Source organism: Nicotiana sylvestris, chromosome 6 (genome assembly GCF_000393655.2).
Source record: "Nicotiana sylvestris chromosome 6, ASM39365v2, whole genome shotgun sequence".
Lineage (NCBI taxonomy): Eukaryota > Viridiplantae > Streptophyta > Magnoliopsida > Solanales > Solanaceae > Nicotiana > Nicotiana sylvestris.
The window spans coordinates 32435262-32446313 of NC_091062.1; the positions used below are offsets into that span (position 1 = coordinate 32435262).

The following is an 11052-nucleotide window of genomic DNA, read 5'->3' on the forward strand; positions in this document are numbered from 1 at the left end:
AACACAAGTAAAATGGAAATGTTTACACTATTCGAATGGGATTCATCTGGGAACTTTTGAGTAATTAAAATTAAATATTTATTTTTTTATTATTCCATAAATTTTAATGTGAAGACTTTTTTTGATCTTTAAATAAAATCTGATTCTATCGTTGCAACAAAATATGAAGACTTTTTTTGGTCTAAAAAGAATCTTCTATCAATTTTATTATGATAACCGATATCCAGTGTGAACACATGTCGTGGAAATTTTCCATCTAATTGCTAATTGATTATGTGTGAGACTTTCTTTACAATCAAGATTCCTTGAAATTTCCTATAGTTTTGAATAAATAACTCCCTGTATATGTGCTTCAATTAATAAAGTTTTCCAGAATTCAATCTAAATTTAGTACTATAAAAATATTATCTAATTAAGCTTATTCACAAAAATAGTTGGTTTAATCAAGGGTAAAACTATGATTCATCACACAATTACACTTGTGCAAATAGATCAAAAACAATTTTCTTATGTATATGATAAATATTGAATTTAGCTTTTTGATATAAGAGAAAACTTATCGTTTAGAGATAGAGGTGGTTAAAAGTTACTAGTTTAGATTTGATAAAATTTCTAATTGGTTTAATAACTTCTCTATTACCAAAAACTTCTCTATTATCATCGATGCGAGTACCAGAAATCAGGTAGAAAACCAAAAACTTCTCTATTACCATTTGGAGGTGCAACATGTACACTAATTTTTTTTGCTTTTCGTTCGGTGTTTGTTGGGGCTTCGATTAATCCAGATTTATATCGCGTAAGGCCTATTAAAAGAGGAATACTTCCTATCATATTTTCTTTTTCATTCTTAGGATTCAAATTTGAGTGGTCTCATTAAGAGTAAAGAAACTCCTACCGATCCCATACTAGAAACGTTGGAGGTACGTACATTAAGCTCCCGTTTGACCATAGATTTGTTCATGAAATACAATCAGTTTATGAAAAAAACTTGAGAGTTTTTTTCAAGTTCCTAAAATCTTGTTTAGGACAGTTTTTGGGTGAAATTTTTTCTTCCACTCATAAAACTTCAACTATAATTTCAAATAATATACATGTCCAAACACAATTTCAACTTTCAAAAATTATTTTTCAACTTAACTTCAAAAACTTTTTTTCTCAAATTTCAATCAAATTTATCTCCAAAACTTAGCTAAAACATACTACTAGTTCCTTATTAGAGAAAGCTCGCTAGCATGCATGTGGACAAGTTGGTTCAATGAAACCAATGCAACTTCGTGTAATGTGCAGAGCCAAGGGAGCAATGAATATTTAACTCAATTTGCTTTCTTTGACTCCATCTCTGGTCATTCTAGACTGCTTGATTGATTACGACGGTCAACTCGTCCTTAATATATCCATCTTGTCAATCTTTTTGCCAGCCCTCCTCCTACTATAAATATGTACTACATATAAATCTTATCCTCAATTATATAACACCAGCACTTCTCCCTTTCCATTTATCCAAGAAATCATCTTCTCCCAAAATATTCAAAGGAAATATTATTAAGTATTCGATATTTGATATTTACTAATTCAGAAATACAATTGTCGAAAGAACTAAGGAAACACAAAGACATGTCAAGAGGAAGAAATGGCAGAGATCAGGTGAAGGTGGTGATAATAAACACAGAATATATAGAGACTGATGCTAGAAGTTTCAAAACAGTAGTGCAGAAACTAACTGGAAAGGATGCAGCAGCAGCAGCTACTTCAGTTCAAAATTCTGGTGTGAAAATGTCCAAGTTCAAGTCTAATAATCCTACTTTAGGAAGGGGAATGTCATTCAAGTTGGATAACTTGCTGAAATTAGAGTTGCCTTCTTTCGACAACCTTTTTACCCTTTACGCAGAAGAAGATCAAATATGTTCTTAACATAAAAACTTTTGTGCATATTGCTGCTAGCTTTTTCTTAATTACTTCTTGATGGCGTGCAATATATATAACAGTGGAATAGACTGCTTGTCTAAATTGTCTTTTCATTCTATTTCTCTCGGCTTTCCTCAACTTCTTTGGTACTTTCAGTTTAGTTATACTTCCCTAATTACAACAACAACAACAACCTAGTGTAACCCAGTATACAACAACCCAATATACTTCCCTAATTACATTCTTTTAATTTATTCAAAAAAAAAAAAAGATGGGATTCGGGCGAATAAGACTGAAAACATCCAATTTTTGGTGTAAAATATATAGGAATATAATGCTCTCTTTTATTTTAAGATAATATATATGTACATATATATAATCAGTTACGTTGAAGCTTTAAATGGGGTCAAAGAGATTCTTTAGTCGATACTCGGTAGAGAATAGAGATCATTTTCCATTTTCCTAATATGAGAAAATTTTTTGTTTAGGGAGAAAATATATCGGATTTAGTTTATAACTCGATGGTCAATGAACTTATGGCGTGTTACTCGAAAAATAAATTGCTTTCGCCCTATCCACTTTCTTATTGCTGTTTGTGAAAGAGTGTGGCTCTTTAGTTAATTACGAACTGGAGCACATAAGGACTATTATAAGAAAAATAAAATGAGTATAGATTTTTGGTCAAACTTGTAAATTATTTTCCTATGTATGTGTGACCCAATAGGTCTAAGGCCCATAATTAATATTTAATTAATTATCAAATCTCATCCGTCCGATCGGTTACTTGATGGATGTACCGGATTAAGTGAGAACCTCTATAAATTGGTCCTCTCCCCACCCATTAGGGTTACCGTATTTTTATTTTCTCTTCCATCTCTAAAGGCGGCGGTAACAAAAAGTTAGGGCAAGGGGCGAGAAACCAGTTTTTGAATTAACGCTTCCGCTTCAAGATAATGGATTCTGCTTCAGGTATGTTTTCTATGGCAATTACATGTAAGATTATCATGTTCAAGATCCTGATATGAATTAAAGTTTATGCTTACATGTGGTATCAGAGCCTGGATTTTTGAATTGATAATCTTCGCAAACGAATTTTTTCATATTCATGAACCGCTTCAAAAATCATGTGCTATCATTAATTACAGAATCATGTCTTTAACTTTTGACAATATTTTACTATAGTTGAACAGATTTGAGGTTTGAACACTAAAGGTTTATAATTCCGTGTCTTTAGTATATAAGTGAATTTGGACTAATTTTCGTTGATCTAAAAGTCCAAACCAATATCATCCATTGTTGTTCACTGTTTTAATTGGTTAAAACTTGATGTTTGTTATTATTCTCCAAAAGTGGCTTGAAAATATTTTTCCAGTATAGAACAAGTTTGGTGTCAGAAGTTGCGTTAATGTGCAAGAATTTGATGAAACATGAATAATTTGTTTTGGGCTATTAAGTTGGTGAAACCATTTATTATCTATTTTATGTATGTGATTAATGTTTATGTAGTTTGTTAGTCACTAAAGTGATCAAACTATATTGTTTAAAATATTCTGATATTTATTTTATGTGTGCATTTATGTTTATATAGTTTGTTAGTCGCCAAAGTGACCAAACTAGTATGTTTAGAAATATGCATACATAAAATTATAGTTTATCCATGAAATTAATGAAATGCCTATAATTTAAAAATAGTGGATAAATTAATTTTCATTATTGCTAGAACTTAAGGATTTACCCAAAGGTGCATCAATTATTCTATGAATAGTGAATATGATGAGGTAAATTAATATTCTTAGTCAAATATATATTGTCTGTCCAAAGATGACATATATATTTGGTTAAAAATATTTAATTACCTATTAAGACTAAATGGCATTTAAATTATGATAGTGTGTCATAGTATCTACCCAAAGGAGAATTGCGATATGCTTTAACTGTTTTGTTGAATCCATATTGATTTGTGAGCATGTATTATCTATTTTGCAGCTATTCCTTTTCATTCGCTTGCTTCGTCTATTACTATGTTCAATGGATTGAACTTCTCTGAATGGCGTGAACAAGTCCAGTTCCACTTAGGTGTGATGGATCTTGACTTGGCTCTGCTGAATGATAAGCCCGCTGTCATTACTGATTCGAGCTGTGCGGATGAGAAGTCTTTCCATAAAGCATGGGAATGCTCTAACAGGCTAAGCCTTATGTTTATGCGAATGAATATTGCCAACAACATTAAGAGTACTATTCCACAAACAGAAAGTGCCAGGGAATAACTGACGTTTGTGGAAGAACGTTTTCGTTCTGCAGATAAGTCTCTCGCTGGTACACTAATGGCTAAACTCACGACCATGAAGTTTGATGGGTCGCGTAGTATGCAAAATCATATCATCGAGATGACTAACATTGCAGCAAGACTTCAGACCTTGAGGATGAAAGTGGATGACTCCTTCTTGGTTTAGTTTATTCTGAACTCGTTACCTCCTGAGTATGGACCTTTTCAAATTAACTATAACACTATTAAGGATAAGTGGAATGTTAGTGAATTGTCCAGTATGCTTACTCAGGAGGAGTCGAGACTTAAGAAACAAGGGAATCATTCAATTAACCTCATGGGTCAAGGAGCTTGGTAAAGGACTTAAAGTGAAGGCCAACAAGTTCAAGAAGAAGAAAGCACCTGCTAAAGCTCAACAGGATGCTAACAAGGAACATAAGGCAGATACGTGTCGTTTCTGTAACAAGGAAGGACACTATCAGAAAGATTGCCTGAAACGTAAAGCTTGGTTCGAAAAGAAAGGTACAATTAGTGCTTTTGTATGTTTCGAATCAAATTTAGTAGAAGTTCCTAATAATACTTGGTGGCTTGATTCTGGTGCAACTGCTCATGTATCTACTACGTTGCAGGGATTCCTTACGATCCAAACTACAAATCCAAATAAGGATTTCTTGTTCATGGGAAATCGTATGAAGGCTCCAATTGAAGGCATAGGGACTTATCGTTTGATCATGGAGACTGGACGTCACCTTGATCTATTACAGACTCTTTATGTACCTTCAGTTTCTAGGAATTTGATTTCTCTTTCAAGACTTGATGTTTCTGGATTTGATTTAAAGTTTGGAAATGGATGTTTCAATTTATATAAGAATGCTATTTTTTATGGTTCTGGCTTTCTCAGTGATGGTTTATATAAATTGCAACTCGATATTGGTTTTTCTGAATCCCTTCTTAGTGTTCAACATAATGTTGGAATTAAACGTAGTTCACTAGATGAAAGTTCTGCTTACTTGTGGCATAGACGTTTAGGTCATATATCCAAAGAAAGGTTAGAAAGATTAGTAAAAAATGAGATTCTTCCGAATCTAAATTTTACTGATCTTACTATATGTTTGGATTGCATTAAGGGAAAGCAAACCAAGCATAGTAAGAAAGGTGCCACAAGAAGCACCCAGCTTCTTGAAATTATACACACCGATATTTGTGGACCTTTTGATGTTCCATCTTTTGGTGTAGAGAAATATTTTATCACTTTTATCGATGATTTTTCACGTTATGGATACATCTATTTGCTGAAAGAAAAATCTCAAGCAGCAGATGCTCTCAAAGTGTTTGTTAATGGGGTTGAAAGGCAATTAGATAAAAAGGTGAAAATCATTAGGTCAGATAGAGATGGTGAATATTATGGAAAATATAATGAATCAGGACAATGTCCAGGTCCATTTGCAAAGTTCCTCGAGGAACGTGGCATATGTACACAGTATACTATGTCAGGAACACCTCAACAAAATGGTGTTGCAGAAAGGCGCAATCGAACACTTATGGATATGGTTAAGAGCATGATAAGTAATTCCTCATTACCCAAATCATTGTGGATGTATGCTCTTAAAACCGTTGTATATTTATTAAACAAGGTTCCTAGTAAGGCAGTTCCAAAGACCCCTTTTGAACTATGGACAGGAAGAAAACCTAGTTTAAGGCACCTGCATGTTTGGGGTTGCCCAGCGGAAGCTAGAGTTTATAATCCACAAGAAAAGAAATTAGATTCTCGAATAGTAAGTGGTTACTTTATTGGTTACCCAGAGAAATCTAAAGGGTATGTGTTTTACTGTCTAAACCATAGTTCGAGAATTGTTGAAACCGGTAATGCAAGATTCATTGAGAATGGTGAAGTTAGTGGGAGTGTTGAAAAGCAAAGTGTGGAAAGTAAAGAGGTGAGGGTCAATATTCTATTACCCAAAAATGTGCCTACTTCCACACAAATACCAAATATTGTTCCAATTGTTGAAGAACACTTTGACAATACCGAGCAACATTTGGATGAAACACTTCATGAAGAAACTAACTCACAAATATCTGACACAAATGAACCACAAGAAATGCCATTAAGAAAATCTCAAAGAGTTAGAAAATCAGCTATTTCGGATGATTACGTGGTTTTATTTGCAAGAGTCAGATTTTGACATTGGTCTTAATAAGGATCCGGTTTCATTTTCACAAGCCATAGAAAGTAATGAGTCTGAAAAATGGATTGATGCCATGAAGGAAGAGTTAAAATCCATGGAATACAATAAAGTCTGGGATCTTGTTGAATTGCCAGAAAGTTCTAAGAGAATCGGCTGTAGATGGGTCTTTAAGACCAAACGCGATTCAAATGGCAATATTGAGAGATACAAAGCCAGACTTGTTGCCAAGGGTTATACTCAGAAAGGAGGCATTGATTATAAAGAGACCTTTTCGCCGGTCTCAAAGAAAGAATCGTTGAGAATTATTATGGCTTTGGTGGCTCATTATGATTTAGAGTTACACCAAATGGATATGAAAATTGCCTTTCTTAATGGAGACCTCGAGGAAGAAGTTTATATGGACCAACCAGAGGGTTTCGAAACTAAAGGAAAAGGTCAAATGGTGTGTAAACTGAAGAAGTCAATATATGGACTTAAACAAGCCTCACGACAATGGTATATAAAGTTTAATGATACCATAACATCTTTTGGATTTGTGGAAAATACCGTTGATCGGTGTATATACCAAAAAATCAGTGGGAGCAAGTTTATATTTTTAGTCCTATATGTTGATGATATTCTACTTGCTGCTAATGATTTAGGCATATTGCGTGAGACTAAAGATTTTCTCTCTAGGAATTTTGAAATGAAAGATATGGGTGAGGCATCTTATGTGATAGGAATAGAAATATTCCGTGATAGATCACAAGGATTATTGGGATTGTCTCAAAAAGGCTATATCGAAAGAATTCTAGAGAGATTCAACATGAATAATTGTTCAGCAGGAATTGTTCCAATTCAAAAAGGGGACAAATTTAGTCTTATGCAATGCCCTAAGAATGATGTAGAACGAAAGGAAATGGAATCAATTCCTTACTCTTCAATTGTTAGTAGTCTGATGTATGCTCATACTTGCACAAGACCGGATATTAGTTTTGCGGTCGGAATGCTAGGAAGATATCAGAGTAACCCAGGAATTGATCATTGGAAAGTTGCAAAGAAAGTTTTGAGGTACCTGAAAGGAACGAAGGATTACATGCTCATGTATAGGAGATCCAAGCATTTGGAAGTTGTTGGATACTCGGATTCAGATTTCGCTGGATATATTGACACTAGAAAATCCACGTTTGGTTATTTGTTCCAATTAGCTGAAGGAGCAATATCGTGGAAGAGTGCCAAACAGTCTGTTATTGCTACATCCACGATGGAAGCAGAATTTGTGGCATGTTTTGAAGCCACAATTCATGCATTATGGCTGCGAAACTTTATTTCAGGACTTGAGGTTGTCGACACCATTACCAAGCCGCTGAAAATTTACTGTGATAATTCTGCAGTAGTATTCTTCTCCAAGAACGATAAGTACTCCAAAGGTGCCAAACATATGGAATTAAAGTACTTTACCGTCAAGAATGAAGTTCAGAAACAAAGAGTGTCACTTGAGCATATTAGAACTGATCTCATGATTGCAGATTCATTAACGAAAGGTTTACAACCAAAGATATTTAAAGAACATGTACATATAATGGGTCTTGGCTGTATTTATGACTGATGTATTTATGATGTTTTGACACTCTGAGCTCATTTATATGTTTCTGATATACATTAGTGATTTCTTGTTTCTCATAATGGTGTACACATTATTGTTTTGAGATATTACAGGATAAGTCTCAATGAGATATTATTGTGGACCATAATATTTTATAGCTTATGGACCTGGTACAATGAGTTGCTAATGTTGTGGTATATGGAAGGGAGTATGTAGACAAATTATATATAACCGCCATAACTCACATTTAGTAGTTTATCGTATTATGGTATTTATGATGGACATTATAGAAGAGATTTGTTTATGCGCAACTAATGTTCCTATAGTAAATATTAATATTATGTGATTATTGGGCCAAGTGGGAGAATGTAAATTATTTTCCTATGTATGTGTGACCCAATAGGTCTAAGGCCCATAATTAATATTTAATTAATTATCAAATCTCATTCGTCCAATCGGTTACTTGATGGACGTACCGGATTAAGTGAGAACCTATATAAATTGGTCTTCTCCCCACCCATTAGGGTTACCGTATTTTTATTTTCTCTTCCATCTGTAAAGGCGGCGGTAACAAAAAGTTAGGGCAAGGGGCGAGAAACCAGTTTTTGAATTAACGCTTCCGCTTCAAGATAATGGATTCCGCTTCAGGTATATTTTCTATGGCAATTACATGTAAGATTATCATGTTCAAGATCCTGGTATGAATTAAAGTTTATGCTTACAAAACTTTGAAGGAAATTGATAGACCCTGAGCAGAGACTGCAAAGATAGGAAAAATTAAAAGAAACAACAAGAATTAGAAGCTGTTGAGATTGGTCTGATCTCTGAGATTATACTGTATATATAATGGGGCGGTGCGGGGCGGGGTTAGACATACAAGCGGGGCGGGCGGGTTTATACACATGCGGGTATGGGGCGGTGCAAGGCGGGTTAAAATAAATGAAATTTAATTTTTGCGGGTGCGAGTATGAGTTTAAATTTTTACGACATTACAGTTTTTCAAGTTCTTGTGGTTGTTGTTATGGAATTTATTTCACATTTCCTTCATCTGTGATGGATGAACTAATAGGATCTTACTATTATAAACAAAATGCTTTAATTTTTTTTGACAAATTAACCATTTAGTAAATAGCTTTTGTAATTTGTTGTTACTATCTACCTTCTGCACAGGTTTTGGAAGTTATAGAATTGGTATATCGAGTGTCAGTTTTGGAATTGAACGCATCCCAGTGGAAAACTTTTAGCTTAAACTTTTTATTGTACTCGATAATTATGGAAAGATTGGCTTTTTTGCCGTACTGCATGCTTCATATGTTGCTATTGCATATTTCTTTTCATTATAAAATTATACTTTTTTAAAATATAATCGGTGAAAAAACTAGATATTTGACATTTGAAGATAAAAAATCTAAAATTTGATCGAAGAATTTCTCATGTTAGCCCTCATTTTTATAACCCGAAATAAAATGAGATTGACAATGACATTTAATTAATAAGCAAAAATAAAAATAAGACAAATTGAAAAGAAAAAAAGAATTGCGGGGCGGGACGGGGAAGGTGGATGCAGGGCGGAGCGGGTGAATGTAAGCTAAAATTAGAGCTATGCGGGGTGGGGCGGGGCGGGGTGGGGCGGGTGGACGCGGATGTGATGCGAGACGGGGCGGGTTAAAAGAGCTATGCAGAGCAGGGCAAGTGGATGCGGGTGCGGTGCGATGCAGGGCAGGTGGATACGGGTTAAAAGAGCTATGTGGGACGGGACGGGTGAAAGCGGGGTACGATGCGGGGCAGGTGGATGCGAGTTAAAAAAGCTATGCGAGACAAGGCGAGACGGATTAAAATTTTGCGGGTTAAGATAGAACTCACCCCGTACATCGCTTGCCATCCCTTGTACAACTTTACAATTATTAGGTACAGAAGTCCAACTGCAGTTTAATAAAAACATAACCATTATCCAAAGAAGAGAATGAAAGTGTTTGACTTGACATAAAGTTTAAAAAGGAATAAAGACTTTTGAAATTTGTAGTTACGTAATAAGCTATAGATATTTGTATGACTTTAATTATGGATAATATCAAAAGTTAAAACTTAAATTATTTTTAAATAAGGAGATATGACATTTTTTTTAGAGCAGCAAAAAAATGAAAAGTATGCTACATAAATTAAGAAAAAAATAGTAGCATTGATTAATCAAAAGAAAAGAGAATTAATTCATTCATGCTAGAGAGAGAGGAGAAACGTGTTCAAATCTGCTCTTCAACACTGGACATATTCCTCAGATCTGGGAGGAAATTTAAGGCTGAGAAATTTGATAGTATGTTGGTAACTGCGGTTCCAAAACTGTAACGACAATCAAACCTTTTTATAACAATCTTATTTGTTTCGATATTTTTTGACTGCTATAAAGAAGTGTTACATTGTTATAAAAGACATAGACTTATCACATAATATAAAAATTAGTTCCGAAAAAAACTTAATTTTTATAGTGAATAACTATTATACATAGGGATGTTGTTATAGAGAGGTCTGACTGTATCCATTTTCAGTTTACAGTGTGTAGAGTCGGATCTTAATTTTAAATTAAATTCTTACAAAATCGATTGCACATTTGAAACATGAGTTCAAAGTAAGAAAAAAAAAATTATATTCAGTTGAACTCATTGAGTAAGGCTCAGAATATGTGGTAGTAAAGTGTAATAGACACCAAATATAATGTAAAACAACAAATGAATTATCATATAATTAAGCCAAAAGAAAAACGAAAAATCTAAAAAATGTGTGTGTATACCAGGCCAATTATAAGAGTACTACGCTAAATAAAAAAGACAGTAGTAAATAGTACTACCAATTTTGAGACCTCAGTCACCAACAGACTACCATCTTCTTCTTCTTCAATTCTTCTTTTAATCTCTTTTCAAACTTTAACTTGTATTCATTTATCTCAAAATCTGATACCTTTTATTGAATACAAAATGTTAGAGGTACAGTCTTTAATCTAAAACAGAAAGTACGTACTTACATGGTTTGATTATATTGTACTACTGGTACGTCTAGCTATATCACCTCCTCATGAGAAGCACAGTCATCCGTTTTCGAATAGAAAATTTTCTCTC

The 11052-nt window shown here is 33.9% G+C and overlaps 1 long non-coding RNA gene across 2 annotated transcripts; it reads right to left on the minus strand.

Annotated features, from left to right (window-relative positions):
* Positions 1-985: 985 nt before the first annotated feature.
* LOC138872079 (uncharacterized) lies at positions 986-11052 on the minus strand. Of its 2 annotated transcripts, none has more exons than XR_011400500.1 (3): positions 10785-11052; positions 9806-9864; positions 986-1512 (listed from the first exon to the last, which is right to left on the minus strand). It is a non-coding gene; the product is annotated as an uncharacterized lncRNA (long non-coding RNA). The 2 variants fall into 2 exon arrangements; XR_011400501.1 differs by having other exon boundaries at positions 987-1512; positions 10959-11052.